Source organism: Melopsittacus undulatus, chromosome 1 (genome assembly GCF_012275295.1).
Source record: "Melopsittacus undulatus isolate bMelUnd1 chromosome 1, bMelUnd1.mat.Z, whole genome shotgun sequence".
NCBI lineage: Eukaryota > Metazoa > Chordata > Aves > Psittaciformes > Psittaculidae > Melopsittacus > Melopsittacus undulatus.
Genome location: NC_047527.1, coordinates 25,730,651 through 25,745,162, shown reverse-complemented (window position 1 = coordinate 25,745,162; position 14,512 = coordinate 25,730,651).

Here is a 14,512-nt window from a genome sequence, read left to right as displayed (position 1 = left end):
ACTGACTTGGGGAAAAAGCAAGGGACAAGATAACACGAAGAAAACATTTTTCCCTTAGCAGTATGCAGAATGCTGGAGCACAAAAAAACAGGAACAGAAGAGGGTAAGTTGTTGCTAAATGGGGATACCTGAATGAAATGTATGAGAATACCTGGGCTAAGAACAGTGAGGCGATTGAGAATACAAGTGTAAGGGCTGGAATAGCTGTAGGAGTGGCCAAGCAGAGAGATGGCAAGCTAAGCTAGTAACCTGTTTTCCAGAAGCAAAATGCAGGTGGATTGTCTGTGAGAATGTGGGGATCTGTTCTCAGGCTAAGATACCTTTCTAAAAGGGAAAGGAAAGAAGGTAACCATTTGCTGCTTTCTGCAGCTCAGAAGGTACTTAACAATATGAAAAATAATATACATCTTTGTACAGATCTTACTTGTATGTGTCTTTGCACCTTGTGCTTCTGAATCATCGCACTATATAACCAGCAGTCTCAAACATTTGATGAGCTCCTCCAAATAGAGACCTGTTTTGTAGCTTTACTGGCATCCTTAATTAAACTGTCCTGTCAAGTAGTACTGCAGATTACTTCAATGGATTTTGACAACTTTATTTTAATCTCTGGTATATTTATCAGTATTTGGCATACTGCGTTTTTTGTCAATTATTTAGTAGCAGTATTTGCTGTCTGCTCGATCTGCTCTTTGGGTGTTATCCATCTGCTTCTGTATGGTTTCTCACAGTTTTTGCAGACAAATACAGACTGAGTCGACATGGAGATCTGTGAGAATACCTATATGGAACAAGAAGCTAGAGAATGTAATGAAAGAATGCTTTAAATCCAGCTGGAAAAACTGTGCTGTTCAGTAAAAAGAATAAAGAAAAGATTCTTAAGGAAAATTACCCTGATGATATTTCAAACCTTTCCATTTTACTTTTTATGGTTTAATTGTGACAATCGAGTAGATTTATTTTTTTTATTAAAGAACAAAGTGGATGTCACACCTCCGATAGGGTGTACTGAGGTTTTGCAGATTCTGCTGTTTCTTAAAGAATGGTAGCTTTGCTCAGCACAACAAGTGATATTCCCCCTCTAGTGCAAGGACACATCACAAAAATTAAGATAAAGGTCTTTTTTCTAGTAAGACCATTTGAGTTTCTAATGTTTTTTTGTGAAACATCCTTGATGCTGGGTGTAGGGGTAGAGCTTTTGAGAGTTTTTTTTAGTTTAAAGAAGTGCCTTTAATGGTGGAGGTGTTTTGGGGGGACAGGAGTGACATGGATTGCTTTTCTGAACTGGGCAATAATTGAACTGATACTTGGGCGTTCTGTGGGTCTGTTGAGAAAACTGTATTAAATAATCTGTATGTCAGAATATAATTTACAGTTTGGATCTGTGCTGACATGTCCCATGTGAAAGCCCCTTCAGAAAAGACTACTACAGAGTGTTGGTTGGAGGTAGAGCTAGACTGTGGACTGTTGCAGATCTAGGACATCACTGGCAATAAAAAGAAATGTGGAACAAATTCTGGGACTGGAGCGGTGCACTGGATGGATACAGGCTTTTAGGAAGGACAGGCTGGGAAGGTGAGGAGGAGATATTTAGCTTAGTGCATGGCTGTGACAGGTTTGTAGATCCTATTTGTAATCTGTTTGTAGTTTATAGGTCAGGATTGGGAGCATGTTGTAGTGGGTGCCTGCTGTCCACCAACCAGCATATTTTTACTGATTTTTACTAATAGTGGGGTTTTTGGTTTTTTTTGTGCAGTCCAAGTTCCCCAGGCAACTCAAGCCTTAATCTAAACATAAGACAAAGCAAGTTAAATTTAAAGATATTGATTAGTAAATAAGTTTGTTTAGGAAATCTCTATTAAATCCTGAATATGAAACTCAGTGTCTTTTTCCTGCATGATTTATTTATGTATTTTAAGAGTACACCAGGTAACCTATTTGTACAACAGGTGAAACCACCTCTCAGTAGAGGCTTTCGTGTATTCTTGCTTATTTCACACAAAGAATAGTATGTATCACAGTGATGCATGTAACATTAAAAGTTGTTAGATGCACAAACTAAGGGATTATCTTCAAAGTGTGCTTTCCAAAACTGATAACAAATGTTGCAAGATTAAGAGTCTTGAAATAATCTTTATACGTTTCTGCTGCATTGGTATACAACATTTCCCAGATCAGAGCACTTAAAAAAGGTAATTTTAAGGAATAATCAGATATGCATTTAGTGAGGAGAAAAAAAAATCTAACCCTGTCCTGTGCACTGTGAAAAGAGATGAGAGCTGCTTGCTACTATTACAACGGAATCTGAATAAAGAGTCAGAGAGGAGAACAAACAGGTTATCTGGAAAACCTGATGTTAATTTCTTTAGCAGAATTACTTATGCATAAATAAGATATTTTCAGGGCTACAAGTCATTTTAGCTAATTAAAATTATCATCCTAAATAGGAATGCCTAATTAGGATATAATATTAGATAGAAAAGTAATTCCTAAAGTTTCTATAATTAATTTTTAAAAGAACTTACTAAAGATCTCTAGAACCATTTGCCCATCTGTCAAAACTTACTGTTTCTCACAAAGCAATGACACAAGATCTTTGATTACATTCATACCAATAGGTTTAAAAAAGATGTATAACTGATCACTAAAAATGATGCAAAATGCACCGTCATAATGATGAAAAATGAACTTCTATTGTGGTTGCATTCCTACTCATCACCTGAGTGAACATCAGAAAAAGTAGCACAGAAATACACCAAGAAAAAGGATGATCTGAAGTTTCTTCAAATACTATACTATTGAAGATCTCAATAGTTGGTTTGCATTGCTTTAGTTATAGTAAATGGAATATTTTGAGTAGCTTTCAGAGGACCAAAGACTGATGAGTTGTTTGCAAAACGGTGCGTTATTCTTACAGTGTAATTCCCTTAACCTAAAGTCCTCTCTTGCAACAGTTTTGCTGCTTCTGTTTACATCAACTGTTTTACAAATTATAAAGCTATTTAAGAATACAGGAAATAAAAACAGATGTTCCATGCATATGCTAAGTTAAAGCTCATCTTCCTTTGCAAAAATTTAGGAGCTCATAGCCCCCTCATACTCCTAATGCATACTTCTCATATTTTAATCAGACAGCTAATTCTCATTTACTAGATTAATCTTGCCACTTGAGTGATAGTTTACTGGAAAGATAGAAACTGTCACTCTGCCCATTTAAGACACCAAAGATGATCAGAATATTTGAGATCAACACATAAAAACATCCTTGACTGATTTTAGATGTACTTCAGTTTTGTTATCTGTGTTTCAGTGCAAATCAAAGAGTGGTTTTAATAGTAGATTGTCTCAGCAGTGAAACACTTCTTGTTTCCAAATTTTCAAATGAAAGTTGCCAAATTATTTTTTTAAAGCACTGTACAAATAATATATCACATTATATATATATGTCAGTGGATATTAATTAAAGAGCCTTAAAATTTTAGAAGCAACTTCACTTTGAATTTTGTATATAATACATCTCACAAACATTTGCTTTTGAAATACAGAAGTCTGGGAATAGATAACCCATAACTATACAGAGTAACTCAAATTATGTTTTAAGTGAAGAAACTATGATTCTGCATGTCACTCATCTGCTCATGGTCATAAAAAGCTATATAGAAGTTTATATATTAAAAAAGTCCACTTATTTGGTAGTACCTTTTTTCAGTATATTTTCTAAAGTAAAACAATAGTTAACCAATTGATGGAGTCAGTTCTGAACATACTACTGGTACACAAAGCATATGACATTCTGCTCATTCAGTTAAGTGCTTCAAGGATAGTTTAACCAAGTATTTGAAAGGACTGTACACCAAGATTAGGTATGTATTAAATATCTTTTAATCTTGTAAGTATAAAAATTTAGCTTTAAAACAGCATAAATGAAAATACAAAGTGGTGGAATGTGAGGTTGGAATGTGGTTCTCAAGTTTGGGCAAGAAATTCTTGACAAGGTTATCAGTGGCCTCAATAACACATGTCAAAACTGAACAAGTACCTTCCAGCAGTTGGTATGCAAAATATAAAAATTGATCACACTTTTTAAAAATGCATTGCAAAACAGATGAGTAAATATGAAGTATAATTTAATAGAGTATTTTAAATTTGAAGGGATCTCTGATGGTTCCCTAGATCAACATCCAGCTCAGAGCAGCACTAACTTCAGGCAGAGTTCTACAGCTTCATCCAGTTCAGCCTCCTATTTCATAGTGAGATGTTTGTTTAGGGTTTTGCACTGTCAAAGTTGTTACTGAAGAACTTCACCTGTTTCACCTCAGCCCTTGCTCTAGAGATTGACAAATCTCTCACCTGCATATCATGGTGGTTGTGAACACACCCCATGCAGAAGTCTTCTTACCACTCCTGTGCAGATGGTAAGCAACATGCCCCTTGTTTCAGTTTGTTACTTTTCATTTGTGTTTGCAAGGATCTTTCTCTGATTGCACCTCCTTCCAATTTAGCAGCAGCTGCACATCTCATTAGGGCATTTTCTACTTCTTGCACCTCATTAAATGAAAGCTATGTAAGACTGAATGGGACAGTAATAATGGACTTTGTCACAGCGCATTAGCACTCTCTCTCAGCGGATGCCTTGAACTTTTGTAATTCACCCTGTGTTAATCTATGTCACAGAGCAGACAGTCCCAAAAAGTATGGAGTGTTTCTGGCAGACTTTGTTATGTGGCATCAAATACTTTGTTAGTTGGACATAAGTGACACCACTTTATCACTCATTTTGTATGCCTTTCACCTCTTCTGAAAGGGCTTCTCCATCTCAGAGTGGTTAATGATTTCTCTGCACGTGCAGTTCTTACTGCTGCAACTGCCATGAAGAGTCACAACCATATGATGGTTTTTTTTCAAAATCTGGACTTCATCCATGAGTATCTGGACTCAGGCCAGGGAGCTAATATCAGATAGTTTGGAGTAACAGCTCTCGATTATTACTCAGAGGGTACATAATGAAAGAGTGATTTGGAAACAGAAGGTCCTAAATTCCATTGCCATCTCCATCAGCCATATAGTCCTGACACAGTTTCATATATATTTACTTTCTGTAGCACTGTTAATGCTAGTTTTTCTCTGGATCCTCTTGAAGAACAGAGTTTTGGGAGTAAACGATTTGAGTGCTGGATAATGAACTTTCAACCCCATATTAAATGATGTAATGCAGTTAAAACACTGCTCTTGAAAGAGACTGAGGTGGATATACCTCATTCCAAATGTGTGTGACTTAAAGGGTCTTATTATGGAAAAATAAATGGAACTTCATAGCTGTAATTACTTTAGCTGACATGTTTAGCTGAGCAGCAATAAAACATACATCATCTTAATAGGTACTGTTAATCTTGCCAATGAATTATACCGTGAAAGCAAAAATTACCCCACCAGGTTCGACAGAATGAAGCCAGTGAAAAACAGCTAAGCTTGGTAAGACAGACAAAGTGGCGAGTAGGTATTTTACTGCTTGATATGTTATTGTAATTTATTTTAAGTACTAAAAGACAACATGAACTTCCTTTCTTTTAGCTATGACTGGTCCTGCTATGGATGTGTTCAAAAAAAACAGCTATTTCATAACAGTAAATATACAAGTGTTTATTTCATTTGCAGGTCTGCATTCAGTGTGCTGAGATTTTAGGTTAAGAAATACCTTCAGCTTTGGAATTCTGATAACTCATGAAAGCAAAGCAATGAACAAGAGAACTTCACTGTTTGTCAGGGGTTTTATTTTTAATATATTTCTGTCAGCACTGCTTGGGAGAGGAAATTTCTGTTTGGGTGTTTTTCTTGCTGTCTTTTCTCATCTGAGAGGAGATAGCATGGTGGTGATATCTTCATTAGTAGCAGAGAAATCTAATTGTGTATTCATCTACATTTTCCATTTGAAGATTATTGTTATGTAGAGAAATATCAGGATATTTTCAAGCACTTTAGTGTAAAATGAGATACTTACATTTCCCCAGCCAACAATATACTGCTTTTCAATTTGACCTTCAGGTCTGTTTTAATAGAACCATTGTGCAAAAGGGGATTGTCAGTTTTTAATTTTTTTTAAGCATTCTGTAATGGAAATTAGAGAAGTAATTTTATTTAAAAAAAAATAAAGTATAGAAGCATTATTTCAAACCTAAAATTTTGGGAAAAGAAAATCCATGTTTTGTTGTTGATTTTTGACATTCTGTAACAACTTGAAGCAATATCTTAGTCCAAGATTTCAAAGAGAACACAGATGGCTTTTTAATCATGGCTACACAGTCACTTAAGGGCACCAGCACTTAGGTTCTATATGCTAGTGAATGTAGGGGAAGACAAATGTCTTTAGATCAAAGGCCCGATGTCATAGCCTATTTGTGGTTAATTTTAGTTTTTGTTTATGACTGAGTTGTAAAGGATGTGCTCTTATGTAAACCTAATTTTTATGAGGTGTTGTGAATTAATGGTTGCTCTTTCTATGATATCACTTGAACACAGGTGCATCTTGTGCTTGTTATACAGTCCACCAATCTGCTATGGTAGATAAGGTCATAGAGGTTAAATGGCTTGTCTGTAATGTGATGAATCATACAACAGGAATTGGGTTACATGTAGGTGTGGGATGGGAAACTGAGATGGAATTGTAAATTTCCAAGAAGTGTTTGGATGTGCAGGATTGAGAAACAGGAAATCCTGAATGTATATTTTTCAGCATGAGCACACATTTCTATGGAAGTAAATGAATCTTAAGTGGATAAAGTATTTCGATTTTAAAGCTGTATTGTTTTCCTGGTTCTGGATGATCCTAAATAAGAGGACTTACAGTACTTTTCATTGAAGGACTTAATGTTTATTTGTTTTTTTATGTAACTGCTTAATCAAAGCAGTCTCGGTTGGATGGGATCTCTTGAGATCATCTAGTGTAACACCCTGCTCAGGCAATTGAAATCTCTTGATATGTTAGCATGGATAGAAATAGAATTAGGCTTTTTAAGATAGTAAACTGAATGTTGAATAGAGAATAATATTAACAATACCTCGAATTTTGAAGTTGGAAGTGACTACCTTGCTGGATGCATCATACAGATGGACTTTGACAGGAAAAGCAGTGCAGAAGGCTGCTGCAGCCCACTGCCTGGAGTCAGGGTGGTCTTTCTTTGTTGCCACTGTGTCTTTGCTCTGTCTCTTTAGTCTTAGGCTGCACAGGATTGAAACCACCGCTGGTTATATGGGCAGTCAGGCACTGGCCTTGAAGCCAGGTGGCACAGGCTGTCTGGTGTCTGTGTTTCTGAAATAAACTGAAGCAGTTTGCTCAGCTTACCAGGTTGATGTTTTTATAGTATGTAAGTGAAGGTATGTATGCACCTTTTAGAGTGCAGTGTGAGGAGAGAGTTAGTACTGTACTGCAGTACATATTATTAATGAATTCCTTCTTCCTAAATTAAAAATCCACTTTTGTTGTCTCAGAAAACTTGCTTTGCAGCAACATTCCTGTCCACTCCTCACTCAGTGTTGCATATGACCCAGCAGATAACATTGGTCCCTGTCCTAAGGATCTTTACGTGTAAATATTACTCTTGAAGACAAAATCTGAGTGCAAATTGTGCCCTTGGAAGCCTTTTTGCGTTCTAAGTCATTTAAAAAAAAACACTACAGGATGTTTGACAGAGTAAGATTTCAGCAGTATTTGTGGTATAGGTTTGTAGAGAGTGATTTTGAAACATTGGTGTTACACGCTTTTCTTCACAGAGTATACAAAGTATCCATTATTTTCAGAAGAAAATGAAAATAAGCTGAAATGTCCACCTGCTGCCTACAGGGATGGTGCTGTGCTCCTATCCAGCATGGTCATGAACTGGTTGCTGTTGCTGTGCTGTAGAGCAAGCAAGGAATGCACTCAGTAGATCAATCAGATTACTCTCCTTGGTATTGTTTACAATAATTGTTAATTAGTTTCCTAGTATAGTACTTAATTTGTGGTCAAAATAAAATGTACACCAGATGGAGCGAAAATTAATTCTGAAGTAGTAATCTAGTCATATATGTAATTATTCCAGCATTACTCCGTGATGGTGGTGTTTTGGCTGTTTAAACTCCAGCAAAAGATAGATCAAACAGATGACATTGCTTAAATATTATTTGGAGTTTTACTGAGTAAACCATAAACAGTTGATATATGATTGCTTTTTGACCGGCTTCTTCCATGCGTTGTGATGTGATATTGTGTTTAACAGTTTTTCAGCTAGAGACTTACGGTTCAAATTTTAAAGTTGCAGAAAATGTTTGGATGTACATAAAGTGTTACTTCTAATATGTTTCAGCATTTTCATTATGAGTCTTACTTTTCCTTAGTTCTGAAATTTGCTTTTGAAATGTGACATACAGATTGCTTAATATCAAAACATAAAATCTTAAAAATGAAGAAAAAAGATCATGTTTTAAATGTTTGGAAGTTTTGATTTTTCTTTTCTCATACAACTTTAAAGAGGCTCATATACCCCATGGGAAACGTTGAGAAAGCACGAAGTACCTTATCTTTAGAAATTCTATATTCATACTCTTGCCTGTATTTTTACTCCTATGGATGATTTTATGTGGAAGCATTGACGTTACTTCCTTTTATGCTAAGAATCTGATTATTCATGACATTTCATTCTCCCCTGGAATTACAGTAGTTATTATCATAGAATCATAGAATAATCTGTACTGGAAGGGACCCTTGAAGGTCATCTAGTCCAACCCCCCTGCAATGAGCAGGGGCATTTTCAACTAGATCAGGTTGCTCAGAACCACATCCAGCCTGGCCCTGAATGTTTCCAGGGATGGCTTATCTTCCACCACTCTGGCCAAGAGAAATTATCATGATGTTACAAAGACAAAGCTGATGTAGGAAGCATATTCCTAAATGTAAATATATAATTAGTAATTTCAGTGAGTTTCTCAATGTGTTTGAATTTAAGGATGTGCTTAGTAAACTTCTTTGAGTGGCCCACTGTTACTTATTTTGAAATAATCCTACTGAATCTACTGTTCATATAGTAGATACTTAGAAGGCTAAAGAATAAATACATAAATAAATAAAAATTCCATAAACAGGTGCACATATTTTTCTACAGGTTTTCTGTTTAGGATGAAAGATTGCTGAAATGCAAACATTTCTGCAGACTTCTGGGTCTGTAATGGAGCCAGTGGAGACTTTCAGCATGATCTCTGAACAATAAGAATGGCTGAGAGGTGATGAACTTCTTTTATACTGCTGTGCAGACTCTGAGGGGTGTCTCAGTGATGTTCCAAATATTCTGTCACCTTCCTGAATCTGAACATTTCAACACAAAGGTGGTTTAAAAACATTTAATTATTTTTTTTTTTATTTTGAGGTGGAATAAAAATGTAAATATGGTGTAGTTAATTCACATCCTTAACACATTAACAGGATGTTAAGAAGTGTATGGGAGATGCTTAAATGTATGGAAATGACAAAATTGGTTGGGAGACTTTAGTTATGCTTTCCTTTTAAGGGTCTTTAGAAAGCAATGTCTTATTTGCAATCAAGTTGTAATTCCAAACACCAGAAAAGCAGAGTCAGACTATTTTCATAGCTGCTTAGTGTAAGATATAACATTATGCATGATAGAAAGGCCAATTATATAAAAAAATTAAAGAGAACCTACACAGATTTTAGTTTCTACCTTCAAGTAATTTATGTAATAGATATGTTGTTTTTCCTTTGGGTAGGGAGTATATCAAAATCCATTTGTGAAGAGGAGAAAAACATACTACTGAAGTTTATGCAAATGCTGTCACAGGGCAAATGTCCATGTGTGTACTTGCACGCTTTGTCTATATGCAGGAAAAAATACCCACATACAGGTTTTGTTTAGAAACCTTGGATATATATACATAGAGAATTTTCTAGAACTTCAAAAATTATCTGTAATTTATATACATTAGACATTCTAATTCACACTGCAATGTTTGTCTCATTTTCCTTTTCAAAAGCAGCTTCATTAAAGCATCAAGGTTCACAGCGTTTCCTGTCTGATGTTATACTGACATTGTGTTAAAGTGTTGACTCTTTAAATAACACATTTTACAAATGAATGTACAAACAAATAAGGCAACATCAAAGTGGTAGCTATTAATTATACATGAAGATAAAGTAAGTCTTTGATGGTGGACTGGGCCCTCATTTGTCAGACACTGGCATCTAAGATGGCTTGAGGCAGCGGGAGGTATAAGAAAAAATGGGAAATGAAGTAATGAAGTCATGGTGTGGCAAAGTGGATATTGGCTCTCATAGCTGCCCAAACCTTTGGTCACCCAGAATGGGTTCTCTTTGCTCCTATTTAGTTCTTTATGGTCTGTGTAAAGGTAGTTTGTCAGGTGTCTCACTGTTTTACTTCCTCATAAACTTCTCTGTAACTTTTCCTCCTTCCCTTTATGGATTGCCAGAGAGCATCTGAAATATAAGAGGACCATGCACAGAACTCTTCTGTCCATGGAGGCTGAAATGATAGTTCAATGTGACAAACTGGTGTCAGTACGTGTATGTGAAATTAGTCTTGTTTCTCATTCAAAATGTGTAAGTAAGCACAACGTATTTCCTTGAAGTCTGAAAAGTCACTCTCTGAATTAATCTAAGTTTCTTTGATTCTGGTAAGTAAGTTTTCTGTAGATACAATCTCAAAATGTGTTTTAAAGCAAGATTTTTTAAACACTACTGTATATTGGAGAAAGCCCCCCTTTAGTGAAATCCTGTTACAATTTCAGCTTTGCAAGATAAACTCAAAGTAATTGCAATTGGAAACAAATCTGTGCTATATATGCCTTATTTTATGTACTGTTCTTTCTAATGTCTAACTTAAAAATATTGCAAGTTTCTGAATGAAAGATTCATTTCAGGAAGTAATTCTAAACTGAGAAAGTGCAAAATTAATCTATGGCAGAAAAAAAATCAGTAAATAATAGCATCAGCATGTTTGAGCACACGGGACAGGTTTTAATGGTGAGGAAGGGAAATGCCTTCATGGAGTTTGAAAGTCAGAATGCAGAAATCTTGCATGAAAGGAGGAAAAGAAATTATAAACCAATGGACGAAATGGGAAAATCAACACAAGAGCTAAAGAGTCTAGATTTCAAAAGTAGCAATAGGAAAGAAACTATGAGAGGAAATGGCAAAAGAAAAGGTTTTGTGTCATTTGTGAAAAATAAGGAGCTGAACAAAAGCAACTGCTTAAGCACCTGAATCAGCAGACTATCCAGCCGTATGCTCAAATGCATTTTTATTTAACAAAGCACTTCACAGTCAATTAAACAATCACTGAGGTCGGGAGAAATCTTTCCATAACTGCTATAAGAATTAGTTTAATCTCTCAGACTTGGGGTTTGTTTGTTTTTTCATTAAGATTTTTTCATTAAGATGTAGGCTTTCTGTTCCCTTTGTTTATGGGGTTACAGAAAATGAAGCTGAGGAAATGATTATGAAAGATTTTTAAATTTTATAAATAAAATTTTAAATGCATACCCCATGAAGAGCACAGCCTTTGCAATTACTTTCCAAAATGTATTTGAAAGATTTGCATGTAATCAATTGATGCTTTTCTGTTTTGGCAATGCGTCTTAAGAATACAGGTTTTGAATTATTTAGGAGAGAGCATTGGTACAGAGCAAACATCTCATTTGTCTGTGCTCCCCCACCAGTAAAAGGGAGGGTGTCAATTTCATCAGATTTGGAGCTGCAGTAGTTATAGACCAGTAACAGTAAGAGCAAAAATGTCCAAATAATAGAGTCCAGGCCATGCAAACCTGATCACTTTCTTACATAATCAGTTGTATAAAATGTAAAGAGTTGTGTAAAATGTACAGAGTTGCATAAAACGTGCAAATAACTGCACTTGGTTGGGTTGTCATCTCAATTGTTCTGTATTTTGTGTGCAAATTAAAACTGACCTTGTCTTGGGAATCAGGGAATATGGATCTGTGTAGTGGGAACTTTTAGTAAAATATATGGGTTCACTTTGATTGCATCTCTGAAAGAGCAACCCCTTTTTCTGTTTTCTTTTCTTTTTTTAATACATTTTCATTGGTTCTTAATTACCTGGCATGCGAGTCACTGTGTTCTGATTTACCTGGCACAGACTGAGCTGGTTTTGTTCCCAACACTTTGGAATAAAGTGCTGGAGAAGTAGCAACAAGGCTCCTGATTTCAGAGCTCTTGGTAAGTATACTGGTGGATTTACTTTGACTTATTTCCAACATAACTGCTGGAATTTGAAATTAATTTGTTTTAAGAAGTTGTGGATACATGTAGTTTAAGATAATTTCTTTCAGAGTTAAGTGTTTTGTGTGTAGTTCCTGAAGTCCCAAGCAAAGATGAGATTTTTTTCATAGAAGCAAGGTAGTTCAGTGCAGCTGTTTGTTGTGTGGGTTTTCTGAGGTTACTGTCTTTTTAGTAGTCAAGTTGTTTAGAAAAATAGTGTTCTTATGCCTCTGTATGTCTTTCAGATTTATTTCTGTAACCGGTTAAAGTTGATGTTACAATTCAGATTAGAAATATCACAGAAGTTTTTTGTCTTGTCTCTAACTTCGTAGCCTCAAGGGTAGTATTTTATATAATACAATGGATTTACATGTGCACTTGATAATGTTTATTAAGTCAGTTTGGCAAACAACATTTTTGGCGTCAGAGAGCATTTGGGCTCATGTTTGAAAATCTCCTTTTGTTTAGTACACTGTGCATTCTTTATGAGTTCTTCTGTGAAACTGTCTGTGTAGTATGCACATTACAAGGTAGTAGTCTTATAAAATACCTTTTCAAGTATTTTAAATCAAAATGAAGAAACAAAGGGCTACATGAATATGCTAATGGTTTTGGATCAGGTTTCTCAAGAATTGTTTTAACTGTCCCTCAGGTTCCGTGAAATTCACTTGGCTGTTGTCCTGGAATTCCATCAATTTGCTGTCTCTGAAGGCAGCAAGCTACTAGATATTTAAATACTAAATTTTAATTATTACACTTCATAAGCTTTCCTATTTGAATGGCTGTTTTTCTGTTGTATATTGTAAAATCTATTACCACTGTGATTTATACTATGACAGCCTACAGATCTGGATTAATATGTTGCCTTATAACTACACTATTAACTTACTTTCCTCAGTGAGGTGATTAATTATGCATTTCAGCTGGCTGAAATTAAGCCAATGAGTAAAGTATATGGACAGTCTAAAACTGCAGGCTTTTCTAACACACCAAATGATGTGTCTGTAAAACCCTTAGCAGCAGCACAGTGCATGGTAAGAGCATGTAGAAACAAGGCATTTAGAAACTTCCACACACAGGAAAAGGAGTGTAGTAAGGTTACCATGGCATGCAAAAGAAGGGATTTTATTTGCTGAAGAGTCTGGAGGCAAGATATTGCTGATTATTCAGATCTTCTCTCTGTACGAGTGTCAGAACAAAAACTTACTGTTAACGGAAGGCTATGGGAATTGGGATAACCTTTAATTTAGTATCCATTTCTCTGCCATAAGGCGATGCAACACTGAAGAGAGGGAATATGAAAAGCTTTCTATGTTGCCAACAGTTTTTAGTGTAGTATATGTCCTGAGGAAGAAATGGTAACCAGAAGATGCTATAGGAAATTGATGCTTTCTGCACCACTTTTGAAGCAAAAGGACAGTGATATTTCAGCATTTTTTTCCTCTTAGTTAAAATTTGTTCTATTGCTCTATTATATGACTATTAAAATTATTTTTCATGATCGTGATGGTAGCTAAGGTTTTCCTGCCTTCAACAGCACAGACAGTAGAATTCCTGTAGCACAGAGGTGGCTTTCTTTTCAGTCATGCATTGCTACTGCTCCACCTAAGCGCAGCAAACTTCACTTACCTTAAACATACTTTTTGTGTCTGAAGTGTTGGAATCAGTTTATGTTGCCCACTGATATAAAAGACAATCAATATTTTGATTAGTTTCATCTGTGGTTATTTTTCTAGTAAGACTGCTGTATTTTCTGAGTCCACTTGAAAGTGAACCGAAGCAAGGGAGCCTCATGTCTGAGGAACAAGTAAAGGAATGTAATAGAGAAAACAGAGCCAGCCTGTTGTCAGAGCTGAACAGCAGCAGGCAGTGCTCACAAGCAGTACCAAGAAAAATTCTGGTTGAATACATAAGGGTGGAAAAATGTAGCAAGGGGGGGTTAAACACAAGTGTAGTTTGTCCCCAGGGCTTGTGGAATCTCCATCCCTGGAGATTTGAAAAACGTTCCTGAGCAACTTGATCTGGCTTTGCAGTTATCATTTCTTTGATGAAGTGTTTGGATGAGATGACCTTCAGAAGTCCCTCCCCTCTTAAATTATTCTATAATTCTAAGGATATCTGGAGATAAAGTTCTTCAGGAATGCTTAGTTCATTATAGCTGTTCCCAGATAATTCTCTCATGAGACAAACAGTAATCCGTGAGCACCTACATGTTCTTTGGTTAATGAGAACATG